Below are 20408 nucleotides of genomic sequence, written 5' to 3' on the forward strand. Positions count from 1 at the left end.
GACCCTTGTTGGGAGGCACTTTGCCAAAAACAGACCTTCACTTTCCACACAATGAAGCTGTCTTCATAAAGCGCTGCATTGGGCTCCTGCTGGGGGCCCCCCCGTGTCTGTTGGGGCCCTTGTTTAGAGGTTAATGGGCGGAGACCTAGTTTTGTGTGAGCCTTTTTGTGAAACCCTCCCAGGTCCCCGTTGTGATGCGTACTGCAGGAGCCACACGCACGCACACACACACGCGCACTGCAGCGCCACGCACTCACACATCCTCTCCACTGGATACTGGCACAGGACGCAGCGCCACGACCACGACCACAGCCATATTTCTGCTAAAAAAACTTCTGAGTCAGGAGAGGCGGATCGTTCCTGGTGGCTCATCCCAGCGGATTGAATCCACGCTGCTTTTCTCCTCTTTCCTCGCCTTTTCCCCTCCTTTTCCTCCTCCTCTGGTTTCGTGTTTCAGAGCCTTGGGAGGGAGTTGCGCGGAAAGCCAGTTCCTCTGTGTTGTTACTGAATGACAGGATCATATGGCTTGATTTGCGGGTTTTTGTTTTTTTTTTGTTTTAGTCCAACATTTAAAAATAATAGCGGACACAAAAAGAAGAGAGAGAAGGACGAGACTTGGGGAGGAAAAAAAAAAAAATCGCTTGAATCTGGAAAGGATGTGGATTTCTTTATAAGTCGAATTCAAACACACACAAACGAGAAGATAACGGAGAGAGAAGAAAGAGGCAGGAAAAAGGATATTGGAAAGCGCAGGACGTGGTGATCCCCACCATCCCCGTTACTCTAAGGTAAGTTTCAACCCGTTATTTAGACACACTTACAGCCCTGTACTGGATTTAAAGCTGATCAAATACTGAATAGGATAGAAACCAGCAGCACGCAGCGCGTTCGCGTCTCCAACTGTTGCCACGAAACCTTTATGGCCAAAGCGCGTGTTAGTGTTTTCAGTGATCAGACCCTTGGTTCTTTAGGGGGTGTTTGGGCTCTATTTGATTTTTCAACTTTGTCTGCGTAAACACATAAAAACACAGCGCAGTACGATCTGAAGAGGAATCAGCTCAGTGGACCTGACTCAAGTCTGCATCTATACTCAAGCTTCCACATTTATTCTACTATACCAACATTTATGTGGTAAGATCATCCACAATCGGGTCTCTTAGACTAAAGTTGGCATTATGTGATGTGATGTTTCCTTATCAATGTTTAAGGCATATTTGTATCTCTACCTCTATACATATTAGTGTTGGGCCCACCTGAAAGATACAAGACAATTTATTTACAATTGATACGAAATGGTTAAAGTTAAGTCCTTGCATATTTCTCTTCTATTTATTAACCCTGGACATGGATTAATGCCCACCACCATGCACATGTTAGCAATACATCACAGCAATGGAACTATACTGGAGATGCAGGGCATTAAAATAATTTCCAATTTGTACTATCCAGAAGTCAGGGACTGCAAACTCACACAAACACACACACTTGTTTGATACAAGTGGCTCTTTTTTCCCATCGACATAGAAACAGATCCATTTAAGATGTAAACATGCTGTTTAAGTTTTGAAGTTTTGCAAACAATGCAATACTAAACAATACTTTGTATACATTTGTGTTGATACCAATGAAGTGCATCGCTGCTTTTGAACTCATGGAAGGAAGCCAAACCCATAACTTTATTGCTGAGAAGCAGTGACACATGCATCCTCCAATTCCAGTGTATTCATCATAAAGTATTATGTACAGATATTCAATATTAGCATGTTGACAGTGTTATCCAATATTACATTTCTGATATTAACCAATAACGTTATAAACATTCTCTTTTTAGGACACAATATATCACTGTGGAAATAACAAGTTAAACCTACTTTTATTGTGATGCCCCACTGGATATATTGCGCGGTAAAAGCATCATCTGTGCAAAATAGGAATGCTTATGTAGTGGAAAAAGTGTAATTTTCTTTTCAATATGTTGTCTCACAGCACTTATTGCCTTTTCAATATATATATAAAAAAAACAATGTCAACCAGTATTACATTTAATGTCAAATATCTACCAATAATATAACCTAAATCTCTAATATTGTTCTTTCAGATTTGGTAGTTTAGTTGTAGCTGTAGTTGTGGACAGTGATGCACTAACAGGTGAAGAGGCGGACATGTAACTGCTGGTTGTAGGTTCATGTATGACGTGTGGGTTAAATGCAGTGAAAGAATTTCATGCATGTGGAAAGTAATGTTCTTCATCATTTGGATGAAACAATGTGCATGTATTTTACACAACAAAATCAAAATCATCCTTCATACCTTCAATTCCTTTGCTTTTTTGTCTTTCGCTAGCCGTAAAGCGGCATTAATTTTGTTGACCAAACATTCTCGTCATAGATTTCGTTGACCACACACACGTGTGTACTCAGGTAAACATGTCATGTCAGAAATGAATATCATCCTATATTCAACAAACGTGGTCGGTGGTGTCGGTTCGAATCCAACCTGGACCATCACTATGAGATGTTGAGCAAGTCCCTTAACCCTAACTGCTCATGATGTTGTGTGTCGCTTTGGATAAAAGCATCTGCTAAATGAAATAGCAATCTTGTCATTGGTAATCAATGATAATTCAGTCTTTAAAAAAAACCCCATAATCTCTTATGTTTTAAGTCTTTCACAGATATAGTTGGTGATGATATAGTCGACTAAAATGCTAATGTCAATTAGTTGATTAAAATTGGACAATAACTGAAATAGTCCTGATGATAAGAATTTTTCTGAATTGCATTTTAGTCAAAAGACTATGACTAAAACTGAATTCAAATATATCCATAGTCGCCTTTCTTTCTTAGTGCGCGTGTCAGTTTAAGTGGGCAGTGTTCGGAGATGGAAACTACAACGCACCATGCAGATGGAGAAGCTTACATTCCCCTGTGGGCTGAAAACAGACGAAATTTAACCAAGCCCTGCCTGAATCTCCCTTATTCTTCATCAGACACTCAGAAAATAAGCTCTCATTGTGACAATAATCCCTTGATTTAACAGATTGGAGTTTTTCAACTTTTTTTTTTCCTCAAGTTTCTTCCTCTTTTCCCTCTTTTGTCCTAATGAGCTAAGTATTAGCTCCAGTTGAGTGATTATTATAATTACTCAAGAGTAAAATAGGCAGGTGGGGGAGGGTACGTGTGCAGGCAGTGGTCCATGCTGGACAGTAAAGGAAGGGTTGGTGTATAAAAGGTAGTGTTTTAGGCAGGGGGGGGGTTTACAAGCTGGATGGTGCCACTGTCAGTTAACTAACAGACAGTGAGGGGGAGGTGAGAGGGGGGGTTTCAGGATGTCGCCTGACAATATAAAGACTGTTTAAGGCTGCAGGAGGAGTGAGTGTAGGTTTGTTATTGCCAAGTGGGACGAAGAAGGTTTCATTTGTTCATTATTCATTGTGTTGGAGGAAGTAATCCCTGCTGGGGTGTCACTGTTTTCATTGCCTAAAGTTTGTCAAGGGGTTACTTTTTAATAAAGGTTGTTTTGGAAGGTAGTTGAAGGCAACACCTAGCTCGTGCATCCATACGTGTGTTTCTGTGCAAAGTTTAGTGAAAGTATTAAACTTGCCAAGACGAGGTTTGACATTTGCAGCGAAGAGGAATGTAAAAAGACAAAAGGATAATTCTACCGAATGGACCTTTACACATACTTTTTCTTCATGAAATTGAGTTCAAAGCTTTTAAAAGCACTCCTAATCCTCCGTAGAACTACACACAGCCGATTACGGGGCGTGAAGTAGGTTACAAGGAGACGTCTTTGGGCTTTGGGAGTCTCAAATTGGCCACTGTGGGATTTGTCCCTCTGACATTTAAAGAAAAAAAAAAAAAACCTAGAGAATCCAAGTCTCATCCAGACTAGAGCGGTTGTGACAAAGACACTTGATCACACACACTTTCACCCACAAACGTACAGCAGGCCACTGGCCCCAGATGTTAAAGCTTCCATTGAGAGCCACAGCAGTCCTGCCAACTCCATGTATCTCTTCATTGTCAGACAGACAATGGATTCCACATCCTGAGTGCAAGCCTCCCCCATCTCACTCTCTCTCTCAATCACACACACACACACACACACACGCACACACACACACACACACACACACACACACACACACACACACACACACACAATCTTTATTCCTAATCATGATGTCCTCTGAGGGTCATGTTGTACATGTGTCGCAGAGCTGCAACTTATCACAACCTTGCAACTAGGAGTGAGACGATATCTCGATACGGCGATATATCACAATATTTTTTCGCACGATCGATTATCAATATGCTCGCGCTCAGTATCGATTTTTTTTTTATTTATTTTTTTTCTTAAAACCTTTTCTGCTTTTTTACTAAAATGTGCAGGTAAGTCTTCACATAAATGTTGTCACTGTTTGAAGGAACCAATAAATTGTTTACTGGAATATTGCACTATAATGGTGTCACTGGTAAGAAAGACCCTGTTTTTTGTTTATAGAAAGCACTATTGGAGATACTTATTTGTTTACATTGGTATGTTGACACTTATTTACAGAAATGTTGCACTAAAGTAGTGTCACTGTTCATAGGACACTTTTTCAATTATTGTCTTTCAGATATAAAATAAAAATTGTATTTTTTCACTTAATCTTTTTTTTTTTTCTTGTTATGTCATAGATTGTTGTAGATTGATTTCTGACCAATGTATTGATAATCGCAGTATTGTCATGTCGTGAGATAATCGTTATCGTGAGCGTTGTATCTCGTATCGTATCGTATCGTAAGGTACCCAGAGGTGCCCACCCCTAATTGCAACTGGGATTTAATATAGGCTGAAAAAAAAAAGACTTTATTTTCATTCCTAGAGTACAAAATCACAACTATGCATGGGTTTTGTTTTCATACTCCTAAATCTGAAATCATTCAATTGCTTTCAATAACATGCAAATAGACCTGGACAATATATCGTAATTCAAGATATATCAAAATTCCTAATCTGGCGATATTGAAAATTACAATATCGCCTATATTGATATATTTGTATTTTATAGCTTATTTTGGATTAAAATACTTGTTTTAAGAGTCTCTGCTTTTGCCTACTCTTCTCAGAACAGCATGGAAAGCACAGTTAGATGGATAACTAGTGTGTCCTTAACCCAGATCTACCACTAAACAAGCCACACTACAGAACTCACTCACACGTGCTGTCCCTTACAGGAGAAAAAAAGCCAAAAGTTGCTAAATTGTGCAGCTGTTTGTTAATAAATGTGACTGTGTGGCATTTTTTATCAGTAAATTTAACCCAGAAATCTTTCTGGTAACATTTAAAAATCAAGATTTATATCGTATATAGCCATTTTGAGAAAAAAATATAGAGATATGAGTTTTGGTCTATATTGCCCAGCCCTACAGCAAACCTTTCTCTTCTGTTTTAAAAAGCTCATTAAAGGAACAATTTAAATTTCTTGGCTTGCAAAATGATCAGCGATGTCAAAAAGTGAATTCTCACACAGTGGACTGTGTGTATTCACGTGCATGACAGACACTGTGTGTTCTGACACCTGGGGGTCAACATTGCATCATGGCTTTACCCTGTCACTTGCATGCAGATGTCTGCCATGTGCCTGCCTTGTTTGTGTGTCTGTTTACTTCTCATGTCTGTGCCACACATGCAATCACGCCAACGCAAGCGGTATTGGGAACTCAAATGGTGAACAGCTGAATGAACAGTCGAATGCTTCGATTATCAGTAGCTGTGTTTCCATTACCCTTGGAAATGCGCAAATCTAAATAGCGCAATAAAAACTGGTAATGGAAACACCTGAAATTCGAAAAAAAACAAAAAAAAAAAGAAAACACTCAAATAGCACAAAAAAGTTTTTACGCTTTCATCAGGAGGAATTTCAGACATTTCGATATTGAAATGTGTCGCAAAAGCACTATGGAAGCACTTTTTCCACAAATACATGTTACATAACGCGACGTACTGGTCACATCATCACTTCCCTGCGAGAAAACATGGCGCGGTACGTGTAAATAGAAGAGGAGACCGGGACATTTCTTGCAGCAAAGTCTCGCGGGATGAGATTTCACGGGAGTTACGAGGCTCGTGCCCAAAACAACGTTCAATGGAAACATTTTAAAAGCACAAATACACTTTGTCGACATTTCGAAACATTGCTTTTATTTTGTGAAAATCTGTAATGGAAACCCAGCTCCTGCTTATTTGGTAGTACTTGTTGCTGTCACATGAAAGAACACACATTTTCTACTTCCTATGCTGAACATATTGCAGTTGGTGTGAGAACTTCCCCAAGGAAGGCTTTTGAGAGAAAAAAAATCTGTATTCATTCATTTATTTCTGTGGTTGTAAACTGGTCCGTTGCCACAGAGCTGCAGGGAGTTCAGCTCTCGCGCCTTGTCCCGTGTTCTTTGATGCTGCTCCGGATTCATACGGATTGTGTTGTTTTTGTTGCTCTGTTGTGCGCGACTGTGCTGATCAGAGATGTGGTTCCAGAAGGCCAGATGCACGGTCTGCAGAGGTGAAGCAGATGGGCTTTGTGTGTTTTGTGGTACAGTGGGAGGCTGGGCTGGATTGCATGTGGATTGAGGAACAAAGGGTTCAGGGTTTATTTACAAGAGCCTTCGTAGTGTGAGATTTCAAAGTGATGAGCAGATTATGCTTTTGTGCCTTCATTTTGTATGCATTATTATTGCATATGGGGGTATTATCAGTATCACCATCCGTAACGCAGATGCACGGCGCCCCAGAAATGGCAGCTTATTTGGAATGCTAAAATACACAGGCATAAACATTAAGGAGTATTGCTTATTAGTGCATGAACTGTGAGAGCTCAACTACAACATAATCAAAGTTACCCAACTTGGATTGGGAACTCACATACCTTCTTAAGCAGGGTAAACATCTTTTTTTTTTTTACAGACCTCACACATGAACATAAAAAAAACATCAGGCTTTGACGGTACTGTGTGGTGGTTTGCTCCGTGAATCTCAACACAGCACATCGCTCACATATTGTGAACTGGAACCCAACCTGAAAAAGTAATATTGGGAAAGAAATCTAATATTCTAGTTATCAGCCATGTTTGAGATATTTGAATTATCAGCTTATCATGCTCTAAAGCAGCGTTGTCTAAGCTATAAATCAATTCAGGTGGGCAAACACAGTTTTTTTTGAAAGGTCAATGTCCTGCAGCTTAAGCAAACAACATTACTGTAAAGGATGAGGACAGATTAAAAGACATATTCATCAGTATTATAGCATTCATGCAACACTACCCATTGTGAGCAGCGTGTTTACTGTTTAAATCCATCCCACAGAAGAGAAATGGTAGCAAAATGTCAATTGTTGCAGACATTGCTTTAAATTGAGTTACATGGATAGAATATGCTTCTACTGCAACGAGCAAGTCTTCCTAACAACATACTTTTAAATTAAAGCTGAGATATAATCGGACAACGTGGGTTGAATAAAAAATATTGTATAACTGCAGGGAATGTGAGTGTTTTGGAAGAATATTGCACAATTTAATCATACTTTTACCCAATGATTGGCTGGTTAAATTTGTGCCAAGTGGAATGTCTTTGTACTGTTTTGTCCTGCACTTCTAAAGCATGGAACAATTCAGGTTTAAATTAATGAATACCCATTTCTGGCATTATTTTGGGGGTTATTAAGTATGTCAATAATTACATCAAATTAGGGAAAGCTGGCAAAACAGATATATGATGGAAATACATTGAAACAAAATTTTTGAAAATTTGAAGCGGAAAGTCAGAGGCCCAGATCAAAAGCATGTTCGAAATTAAGGAAATTGATACCTAAACTTAAAGTAAAGAAACTAAAAACACTTCATCATTAAACAACAGTTGTAGCACTAGTTTTATGTTTAAACGTAGGTTCCCCAAAGTCATGGAAAAAATGAACTGTTTTGGAAAAGTAGCCTTTTTTAATTCCATTTTTCAAAATATATTAAACCCCAAACATGTTAAGCGTTATCTCAAAGTGAAAGTGCTGCATACCGGCAGCATCATTAAATGGGAATCACAAGATCTCACAAATTTACGCAAATTCACTCTCCAGGTAGATTAGGAACTTCTGTTAGACTAGTACACTGGAAAGGCCCGCTCATTTTTGCACTTTAATTAGGGATGTCCCGATACAACTTTTTCACTTCCGATATCATACCGATATTGCAGCCTTGCTTATCGACCAATAGCGATATTGATACGATACAATATCAGCACGAATCATACATACTTTTTTACTTATTTAGTAGTTTGGAATGTTAGAAAGGCTTGATCAAGTGATGTTACTCAAACAGAGAATAATAGTCAGCAACAGTAGGTTACTTTGTTGGAGTGTGAACCACAGTCACCTATGGATAGAAGTGCTGGAGCGAAAAATTTTATCGGAGAGCTTTATATCAGTGATTTTAGATGCAGTCCAATAAAATCCAATATTCGTTTTCTGGCTGATATCGGACCGATATCAGTATCGGATCGGGACACCTCTAACTCTAATGGTCTTTAATAGATCTTAGCGGCTCAGAACTAAGTTATGGAAATTTGGTAAAATGTATTTGGGAAACTTTTTGAAAGGTTTTGAAAAGTCATTGTGTAAAAAGTGTGGGAATCCTGTAAAGGCTGCATGCGGCCATCCTGGACGCTAAAACATAATGAAACCCTGACTTTACTTTTCACATTTTGGCACGAAAACCAAATTTTGCTCATTAGATATTTAAAAATAAACTGCGTTTAATGTTAGGGGTGTCCCGATCCGATATCGGATATCTGTCCGATACTAGCCTGAAAACGAATATCGGATTGAATTTTTTTTTTTTTCCAATTCATTTTTTATTCATTTTAGTTAATTGTAGAATACTGTAGATATTATATTGAAGGTTAACATTTATAATAATAATAATGGCTTGCATTTATATAGCACTTTTAATAATAAATTGGTTAGTTTTTCTCATACCTACTGTTGCTGACTTGTTTTTTCGTTTGAGTAACATCATTTGACCAAGCCTTTTCTACTATTAGTACAAAATAAGGATAAAAAAAAAAAGTATTAAAAAAAAAAAAAAAAAAAAGTATCTATAATCATACATAATTTCTTTTTTTTCAATATTGGATCAATATTGGTATCGGCCGATACACAAATGAAAAAGTTGTATCGGGACATCCCTATTTAATATTCACAAAATGTTAGTGATTACTGTATGTTCATTTATTTTTTCCTTTTCCTAAAAAATTCGGACCACACTTTGACCGTTGACTTGGGTATTGGTTGGTCGGTTCAGTTAAGATGTGGATGAAGTTGTGAACATTTATTTCTGAGTAGCTGCAGATCACAGTCTTTCCTAAGTCCACTGTTTCATGCTCCGCTGCACAATCGCAGTATCTTTTAGGCCCACTGAGAAGTTGCACCGTGGAGCAATGAGGACGGATCCAGAGGGCTTTGGCAGCGGCTGTGGTTGCAGTTGTTCTTAGACGAAAAGCTTTTGCACTTCTGCAACTTAGCCTGTGTTTTGGGGCTATCTGTCTTACTTCTATTTCTTTGTCATGCTCATCCAAGCACAAAAATACACTTTCCTCACTCGAACTGAAAATGACTCAAGTTCATGTCGCATAATGAGGCCTTTTTGCATTGCTGGAGTGGAAGCACTTTCCGCTTGTACTGCTCAACTTTAATTGAACAGACGGGTACTGCATATTCATTTAGCCTATTGTAGTACAGCATTAGAGATGTCAAATTATCTGACTTTAGCGTAAATTCCCTGGGATCAGTGATTATGAATCGTTCCTCTTTATTTCTTGTCCAATATTCCAGTTTTTACCCCCAGCTGATAGTAAAAATTATTACATTTTCCAAAACATGCACTCTTCAGAATAAGGAGTATGAAGCCTTGATAAACATTTCTCCCCTTGGTAACTGATGCAACCCTCTCCTCTGGGCCAATCAATAAAAAAATAAGCCCAGAAGCATGAAAAGTGTTTCCACTAAAGACAGACTGGTGGAAAATTCAATATGGAGCTCGCTGACATTTTCCTGGAGGCAAATATCGTAAAGCCAGCAAGTAGCGAATCCTTAGTACTGCACCCCTGTTGCTTCTGCAATGTAAAAGTTGTGTTTTTTAAAAAAAAAAATTCCGAGCTGTAATTTATTTCCCCTGCTTGGCTGATCAATGCCCTTATGAAAACCTCAGAATGCAAGGCGGACGAGCAACATCTCAGTGTAATTGCTGGTGTCTGCAATAAATGAACCAACAGATGGAGAATAATCCAAAGTATCCGTCCATTAATCAAAGATTTGAGTTGTTTTTTTTTTTTTTTTTCAAAACAAAAGTCCAAAGTTCTTATTTAAAGCTTCATTTTGCACTGGACACTGTACATATTGTTTGTTTAAAAGTAGTGTAATAACAACAGATTTTCTTTCCTAATATGATCAATAATTGTGATTATAATCGTGATTACAATATTGATCAAACATTATCGTGATTAACATTTTAACCATAATCGTGCAGGCCCTAGTATCTTTACAAACAAGCTCACACACATGTAAAGTTAAGCAGATGTTTTTATGTTTCTTATACAGCAGGGGCGGTAAAACGTGAGCAAGTTGAGAAATATTATAATAAATACTGTATATCAGTTTCTGATACTGCTTATCAAAAGTACAGTCGACTCATCTAGTGATATCTAGCGCTTTGAGATGACTTTTGTTGTATTTAGCGCTATATAAATAGAGTTGAATAGAATTATATGTAAACTTCAGAGGTGAAAGTAGTGGATTACAAGTACTCACGTTACTGTGATTAAGTTGCTTTTATGGGTACTTGTACATTATTGAGTATATTTCTAAATCGGTCATTTTCCTTGTACTTAAATATGTTTTAAAAGAAGTAAAGTAATTTGTTTCATTTCTACACCCAACCGTTACTGACTAAATTATTATGTTTTGTCTTCAAATGATCAACGGACATTGTGAAACTACAAAAAATGAAATGACCAGAAAACATTCAAATGCATCACATCATAGCCGACCAATCAGATTAAATGTAATGCACAGCGCCAAAACAACATTGTAGGGAAGTTATTTTCTCAGTGTTAGAGTTCATAAATGCCTGAGAACTGTTTATTTTGAATTTAATTCATTGGTATTATGATTAAACCTTTTATTTTATACCGATGCCTTTGTGGAAAAACAAATTAGGTTCCAATTGTACCAGATCTTGTCTCTTCCTTTTTATGCCTATACATGAGATGTTTACTGCATGGAAAGGAACCATGGCAAGATTTATTACCAACAATAAACAGTTACCTGACCTTGAGTATTTTATATATGTCTTTCTTGCACTTGTGCTTGGTACAATGTCAATCAAGTATCAGTACTTCTACTTGAGTAGAATATATCAGTACTCTTTACATCTCTGGTAAACTTCCTAAATCTGCACAATATGATGCATTTTCTTTTAATAGTTTTCATTTCCATCATCCTCATTGCAAAGAGAAGGGTTTGGTTATTTGTCATAAGAGCTAATTCACAAACTTCATTCCTTTTCAGCTGCATAAACAGATACTGGCTAAAACCAAGTCAGTGCCAACTCACAGATGTTACAAAGTGCTTAAGCTCAGGGCCGAGAGCCAGAGAAACACATCAATATGACACTGTTTACACATCAGTTATTGCAGCAATGCTTATGTTGCTCCATCTGATAACAATCATAGACTGGCTTAGATTGACTAGAAGGCTGTACTCAACCATTATCAAAATAAGTTAATGGATTTTAAAAGTCATACTGTTTTGTAGATAAAGTTCCTGGACTGCTATGTTTAACGGATACACAGAGTTTTTTTTCTTCCAAGCTGCACTACCCTACCCTCTGTGTCACTTCGTAGCCCATTCGTCTATTTTTTGATGATGCCAAAATTAGCTTCCATCACAAGAGAGGCAGGACTGACCCTGCATGACACGGTGAGAAGTCTTGCCATTGCCATTCCTATCGAGCTCCAAGTAGATTCTCTGGCCCTTCACAGTAAAATGACCCAGTTCTGGTGGTTATGGATAGTGGTTAGTATGACCAGGGTTGTGTACACTTGGAGGCACACTCAGTCTTTCCTGGACAGTGTATCTCTCAGCTTGTCTGACTCATAATGAGTTCATTATTCAGGAATAATGATGAATGGATAGATTTTTCTAAATAGGAATTCCGGATGTTGGTGGGTCAAAAACCAGCCTTGAGATCTAAGATGAAAATCAGTTTAGCATTACATTCTATAGTTTCTGGCTACTTATTTCATTTCAACCCACCAAAAAATAGGCTTTTACAATCAATATAGCTGCCAAAATTACCATTTTGTTATCCAGAATGAGGACAGTTCAACCTCCCATCAACATTACCCAAACTCCAACTTATATTGGTAGTCTGTTATCTTTAAGATTATAGTTAGAGGTTTTTTTCGTTGTTTTGATTGATTTGGAATTTTGAACACATACATTCCGAGCAGGGGTGGACTGGGACAAAAATTCAGCCCTGGCATTTTCTGTCCAGACCAGCCCACTACATTATCAGCGACACCACATAGAAGCCGTTATTAAGTCAGTGATGCTCAACATGTGTCTCTTTATGTCTTAATTTTTATTATTATTATTAACTTCCTTTGTCCTATTTTTGCCCCTTTTGACACTTTTTTTCAGACTTTAGCTACATTTTGCCAATAAATGTTATTTTTTTTCCTATTTTTTGTCAATTTTCGCAATTTTGTTTTGACAATTTTATCCAATTTTTGTCATTTCTTTAATTTTTTGGCCACTTTTCATCCATATAAGCTAACCTTTGCCCAATAAATAGATCTTATTTCCTTTTCCCCCGACATTTTGCCTCTTTTTGCCCTTCTTCACTATTGTTACGCTACCTCTTTATTTTCCCATTTTTTGGCCACTCGACAGTTTTTGGCTAATTTTAGGCACTTTAAATGGACTAAATGGACTTGATTTATATAGCGCTTTATCACCACACTGAAGCAGTCTCAAAGCGCTTTACATATCAGCTCATTCACCCAAACACTCTCACATTCACACACCAGTGGGACAGGACTGCCATGCAAGGCGCTAGTCGACCACTGGGGGCAACCTCGGGTTCAGTGTCTTGCCCAAGGACACATCGACACATAGTCAGGTACTGGGATCGAACCCTCAACCTCTCGATCAGAAGACGACCCACTACCCTCTGAGCCACGTTTTTGTCACTTTTGGACTATGTCTGCCTCCACTCACTCGTCAAAAAACAAAACAAAAACGTAGCGGACTGGACCGGACCGGCCCACTTTGGGTCGACGGCTCACTGGTTTGCCAGATGGCCAGTCCACCCCTGATTCGGAGCTGCTTTTATGGTTCTGACTGTGCTTATAAAGCTGGATTGGAAAGATGGTTGGATGATTGCATAGGACGGATAGCTTAATGTTGGCCAAAGAGGAGGAAAACTTGTCAGCAGGCCAACTAGGTTTCAGGGACATCATGTATAGAAATATATTTGTTTTTTGTTGGGCCCGCCGCGCCTGTTAGGCCACTGCTTGTTGTTTAGTTTGTTCCGACTCAGCAGATGTTTTCTAGCTCAGTTGTCTGACTGCTGGAGACTTTCCTTTAGGTCTTGGTGGTTTGTCTCAGCTCTTTAGACCCAGTGCGTTTGTTGACACTGTGGTAAACAGAGTTTGTGGCCATGAACAATCCGCAACTGCATTTTGTTTTTTTCATTCAATATTTCCATGATACTCTATGTAAATAGCTGCTGAGGATAAAAAAGTTATAATACACCAGTTTATTCACGGGATTGTGTGCATCGAGAGTGTGCCACTGAATAATGATATGATGCAGATGGAGCACGGCTGGGGGTGTGTGGAAGGAAATGCAGACCCTTAGCCTGCTTTCCCCCTGCGCTAACCAGAGCATGGTAGTTTGTTTTTATGGCTGCCTGTTTTGGGCATTGTTCTGGTCCGATAAAACTCCCCCTCCCCACCGTGGGACTGGCCGTTAGTGAGCAGGAAGTGCCGGGAGCACACAACTGGAACACACACACATACAGTGCACCCGACCCTTCCCAGGCAAACACCCCACATTCACACATTAAGTTTTGAAAAGACAATAAAAAAAAGTTGCCCTGCGGCTCGCTAAGTGCTAAGCTGCAGCTTATCCAGGAAAGACCCGCAGCTGAGCTAATGGCCTCTCTCCAGGGCAGACGCTACAGAGGGGCCCCGACCAGGCTTATCAACTGCAGGAGGGCCCCTCTACATGGATTGTCTTTCAGATTTGCACTGAGATTGAGTTTAGAGAAGCTGTCATAGAATGGAAAACCATATAGCTATACCTGCTGTGCCCATCTCAACTGAGGGAATTGTTAGATAACGCTGCCTTTCCAAACTTATTGTGAAGCCATAATGTTATTGTTGAAATAATCAGTAATACAGCAGTGTGGCCTTTGCTTCTACATAAGGGCCTTTTTCATGTACCATCGGGTGCTTTTGTCAAGTACAACAAGGTCGAGTTGAAGAGCAGCTAGTGCCACATTGTTCAAATATATCCACCACCGAGGTGTATTTCTTTCCCTTAATTGGAGCTGCCTCAGTATGGAGCCAACATCATTTGTAGAAGATAGCGCCATGTGCAATGGAGAAGAGAGACACTTTTGCCCCTGACTGACTAATCAGTTCCCTATTTGACGACTCAGCCGTGTGCCCCGGCTCATGAATCACAGTTCGTTCTCAGCAGCCCCCATCTGTAGCAGAGATTTCGCCTGTCACAGCTCCCGCATGAAAGATGACTTAAACTTCACCCTGTTTTTCTCCCCCTTGAGCACAATGTGCGTCTCCTAAACTCTGTGTTTGTTTTTGTTGAGGGTGTCACCTCTCCACCAACGCTGCTGTTTTTCATGTTGCCATTAATGAAAGTGATCCAAACCTGCAGACAAAAGCAATTCAACCATTTCAACACCTTGTAAATACATTATATGTCATGATTCAAGATGTATCAAGTTTTCTATTTTGGATACTATACATAGAGTACAGTCAAACAGTATCCTTTACAATTTTTTGATATTTCTTGATATTTCTTGATATATATTGCAGCTTATTTTGTATTAAGATACTTGTTTTAGGAGCCGCTGTTTTTGTTACTTCTTAGAACAGCATTGCAAGCACAGTTAGATAGAATGATGAATGCGTCCTAACCCAGACCTTCTCTTAAAAAAGACACACTAAAGAACTCACTCACACGTTCTGTCCCTTATAGGAGAAAAAGCCAAAAGTGGTAACTATTGTGCAGCAGTTTGTTAATAAATGTACCTGTGTGGTATTTTTCATCAGCAAATTTTACCTAGATATGTCTTTCTAGTAGGGGTGTGTATTGCCTTGCATCTGGCGATACAATCCCGATACATTGGTCACAATACCATACAATATATCCCAATATTAAAGTATAAGGCGATTATTGCAATTTTTTTTCAATATATGACTTAAGAAACAACTAATCTGTAAATGTGTACACCTTCATGAGAACATTATGTACTATGAAATATATTTTATTGGCATATTTTACACTGAAAACATTGGCTTTAACATGTGCCAAGAACTTAAAATAAAAAAAATAACATACAATCTTCCTGTGGCTTTTAAACTAACTTTGACTTCAGTGCAACATGGCTTTGGTGTAACTTAACTGAGGTATATGCCCTAGAACATCAAATAAATGCAGAAAGTTAGTACTTTCTTTTAGATTTTATTGAAAAAACACAAGCTGGTCAACATGTCCAGGTTTCAGTACACTTCTTTGTGAAGTTACAATGTCTCCTGCAGTGGAAAAGACTTTCCTGGTTAAATAAAGGTTAAAAAAAAAAAAAAATCGATATGGATGTATTTAGAATCGATCCAAGAATTCAGGCTCAGTAATTGTGATTAATTGTAATTGACTTTCTGAGGGTAAAAAATAATTGTAATTTATTTGTAATTGGAAAAAATGCCGGTAGTGTGATTGTAATTGAACATGGATAATCGAAAACGTAGCTATCCGTCCCCACAGGTTGCCTGTTGCCTCACGTTGCGTGGTCTTGTTCTTATTTATCTGTGCTCGTAGGTGTTGACTTCAAACTGGCCTCACCTCTATTCTGCAGTGTCTTTGAATCCAGCTGTATCAGCAGCTGCAGTTATAATGGTTCTGTTGTTGAGGTGTCGCTCTGGTCGATGTTCCGTGTAGGGCATGAAAGAGAGAGCCCGGTTTTGTGTTTGTCCCCCCCCCCATTCTCCGCCACCCTGTTGCAGACTAACCTTTGACCTCCTTGCAGCTCGATGCGCTTCATCCACTGCTCTCTGCTTGATTCTAGTCATCAACCAGAGAGCATAAAATGAAAGCACACACACACACACACACGCAATTGGATAATCTGTGGGTCAAAGCCACAATATTGACGAAAATAGGACAAAAAATGAAAACGAGACATGTATGTGGAGGTCAAAGAAAGAAAAATATAACCAGCTTTAGACAAGCATCAAACACCAGTTCGGAGGCACACCATGAATTTTCTTATCTCTCCTTCTCAATCCTTGTTTTTTTAATGGGGCCTGCTTTTTTCCTTCTTCGTCTTTCTGTATTTTTGCAGACAACCTTTAATAACGTAGAATAAGAAATAAAAATCATTAGTTTGAAGTTAACATTTGATTTGTTTTACTGGAACCCATCTATGTTGATTTTACATGTTCTTATTGTACTGGAGTCGTTATATATATATTTTTTTTTTCCGTGTACTTACTACTGACCCCAACCGTCAAATCATTTTAAGGATCTGGTCATGGTTTTCTAAATAAGGCAGTCTCTTTGCTTTCAATTTTTTGTGCAAAGGTAATACATGTAATGATAAACCATTACCTCTATAAAAGTTATTGCAGTTGCCAGTAATATTCCATTCTACACAGATAGGCAAAAAGTAATGACATGCTCAGTTTGGACACGTATGTAGTGTATATTTATTTAAAACCACTTTATTATAATTACAACAATATATTAATAGGCTTAAATGACAAAGGTGCATTTGTTTTAGTACAATGAATAAACACATATATCAGACTGGGGTGATGCTACTGACCACATCTGCACAACAACCTAGCATTGATTTTTTTTTTTTTTTAAATTATTGATGGTAGATAAACTAGGGGTACTGGAAGACACCCACAAGCATTTACCTTAGAACTCTTTGCACTGAGGCTGAGGCACTAATCACTTTAACATTAAACTGCAAAGGTCAGCGTTTCCCTTCTTGTGTTTCCTTAACACTCGGTTGGAAAGTCTGTAATTATGGCCAGGTGCCATTTTCCCCCCAGCAAAATATAACAAATTTACATTTTGTCTGCCAAAAGTACACTTTAGCATTAGCATGCACTCTGTCTTACACTTACACAACAGCTCTATCTCCTCCTGTGCAAGAAACACACACACACACACACACACAGATACGCCATCGAAACATATGGAACAGTTTATCCTGTATTGTTTCTCTTTCCCCCCCATGAGCCTATTAGGTTAAATCTATGTGGGAGCATGAGAAAAAAGTAGAGTTAGGATAGATGAATGGATGGATGGACGGATCCCTCAATGTGTTGTTAATTTCCTCTGGGAGAGGTCGGGGCTTTAAGATTTGTAGATTATTAAATGAAGTTACCGTTATAATTGTGTACATGTGTGTGTATTGTGCTAATTGCTATAATAAATGTATGACACCCGTGACCCTGCTGACTCACACCTTTAATTCTGCTGAGCATTAGTCTGTATTTTGTCTTTGTTTCTTTGGATATCCATTGCCCACATGTTTGGGGAACAGATGTGGATCCATGAGAGTTTAGAGTCTATTGTTGTATAGTATTTGTGGCTTTATATTCCAATTTGTTTGTTTTGACCTCCGCCAAGGGGATTATATTTTCTAAACTTAAATAAAAATCCAGATCAATGTATTGATTCTGGATCAGTTTGGATTATAGAAAAATCCATATCTCATCATTGGTGAAATTTAAAAAAATTAATGTCTCAGTTCGTAATTGACTGATCTTTATAAAGCTTGTGTTGATTCTTTAATTACAACACCGAGTTTCATCGGGATGGAATCAGGATTGCACATTTCATTATCATTTTTAGAAAAAAATTGGGGTGCACATACATTTAGACCTACTGTATCGTTATTCATTTTGGTAACACTTTACTTAAAGTTTTATACATAAGGCTGACATTACGCTGTCATTATCTTTAATTAGAATGAATAAGGTTTCGTGAAGTCTGTCATTAAGTGTTGTACGCTAAATTATGACATCTTTTGCTAAATTATGACACTTTTGGAGCTATGTTGGCATTTTTTTGGGTTAGGTGGATGGATATAGTGGGGTTAGATAGAATTAGGGTTAGTTTAATGAACGGCACTTAATGACAGCCTTCATGACACCTTATTCATGCTATTGACAGGTGTCATGTCATAATAATGACAGCATAATATCAGCCTTAATGTATCAAACTTAAAAGTAAAGTGTTAACGGGAATTTCTTCCAAACCTTTAAAATGTGAATGTAGGGCTGGTCGATTTTGCCTTAAAGAAAATCTCTGATTTTTTTAAAGAAAAAGTCAAGATTTGATTTTCTATTTTTTTTTTTTAATGCACTTAAAAATGACTGCAGACATCAGATACATTGTCAAAAGTGCAACTTTATTGCTGTGATTGTCCTCAAGAGTTAAAATGCATCGAACAATCTCAAAATAAAAAGTAAATGAGGCTCTGTCATGCTTAAGAAATCAGATAACTACTGTACATGTTCTATAATATATAACATTACAATTAAAAATAACTCTTCCCTTAGCATCTCAGCATAGTGCAAATAAAAAAATTGAACATGCCTGTGGCACATATACAGCCTACTCAAAGGGTAAACAAATGTAAACAAAGAGGGGGCTGGCTCACATTGGAACGCGAAAAAGTCAGAAAAATAAATAAATAATAATGATATATATATATATATATATATTTTTTTTTTTTTAACTCAAATTTTCAAAATAAAAATCGTTTTTATCTACAAATTTGATTAATCGATTTTTTGCCCAACCCTATGTGAATGATCATGGTACCATGAGATTTGTGCTCTTTTCTAATTGTTGATCTTGTGTTGTTGGCTTTAAACTTCATCAGTTCAAAAAAAAAAAAACTCTCGGCTCTTAATCTTATTATTCATTGTAAATTTATCCCCATTAAATAAAAGGATTGGATTTTTGTATAATGGACTTTCTTTCACAGTGTTAACCCTGCAGTATGTATATATACCTACAGTACATTGTATGTTATTAAAAATATATGTCTATTGACAATCTAAAAGCATTGTCTGGCACCATCATTCCCAGTAATTTGCACTGACTCATGTTGTATGTATTTATCTATAATCCATAATCCATCAGCTCCTATGTTTCTGGACTCATTGTTGGGCTTTTACCATATTAGTCTAAAACCTGCAGCTCGTGCAAAAGGTTTGAGAGTGCACGACTTCAAATTGAACCAATAAATGCTGTACAGAGCTTGAATGAAAAAAAGTCTACCTCAGCATAATTACAACCCTCTGTATCCCATTACCCAACTGCTTCACCTGTTTGCCCCCTACTTAACGTCGTCAGACCTCCTCTAGGAAGGATTTCTGCTCAAACTGCCAAAAGTTTGTTGTTTCCAAGGCCGGTTTCAGACCAGGATAGTCGAGGACTCAGCTCAAAAGCATGGAGAAAGGCTAATCGTTTTAACTATTTGATTTGGCTCGATTTGCATTCCGAATGTGCCTCAACCTAAATTACACAGTATTGTTCCTGTTAAGACCCACAGAATATTTTGCACTATGACAATCTGAATTCTGACACCAGATTCTGAATTATTAAAATTTCTAATTTCATCAGAAAAAAATTATTTTGTTTCTAGCTTGTTTCGTTCTTCTGTAATCAGCAGTTGAACAGAGGCAAGTTTCATACAAATCGCTAGTTTGTGACAAAAAGCTGAGAAAAAAGGCTTTTAGTGACTTTGAAGTAATTATTTTTTTTTTTTTTTTGCTTTAGTGACACCTCAACATTGGTTTCCTACAATAAAACTACAAAAGCAACACTGAGACCAGGCCTTTGACGGCAACATTATTATTATTTTGCTATCAATATCAGAGTTGAATGGCTTTCTTACTGTATTTTGGCCGTCCTCCAAGTCTCTCCCCCCATCAGTCTCCACACACGCAACTTCCTCCTCCTCCCGGACATGCCGAGTGTCAGCGCTTGCCCCGTTTTTTTGATCGTTTTATCTCAATAGTCCACTTCGTCACACTGTCTC

General features: G+C 38.0%; 1 protein-coding gene across 2 annotated transcripts in view; it reads left to right on the forward strand.

Moving 5' to 3' along the window:
* The first annotated feature begins 260 nt into the window (after nucleotides 1-260).
* The window catches only part of sema4c (sema domain, immunoglobulin domain (Ig), transmembrane domain (TM) and short cytoplasmic domain, (semaphorin) 4C), a 141889-nt gene continuing 121741 nt past the window's right edge, over nucleotides 261-20408 (forward strand). For both annotated transcript variants that reach the window (XM_028457627.1, XM_028457629.1), the window contains exon 1: nucleotides 261-788. The gene's annotated coding sequence lies outside the window, so the exon portion shown is untranslated. The remainder of the gene's footprint in view (nucleotides 789-20408) is intronic.

Source organism: Gouania willdenowi, chromosome 9 (genome assembly GCF_900634775.1).
Source record: "Gouania willdenowi chromosome 9, fGouWil2.1, whole genome shotgun sequence".
Taxonomy (NCBI): Eukaryota; Metazoa; Chordata; class Actinopteri; order Blenniiformes; family Gobiesocidae; genus Gouania; species Gouania willdenowi.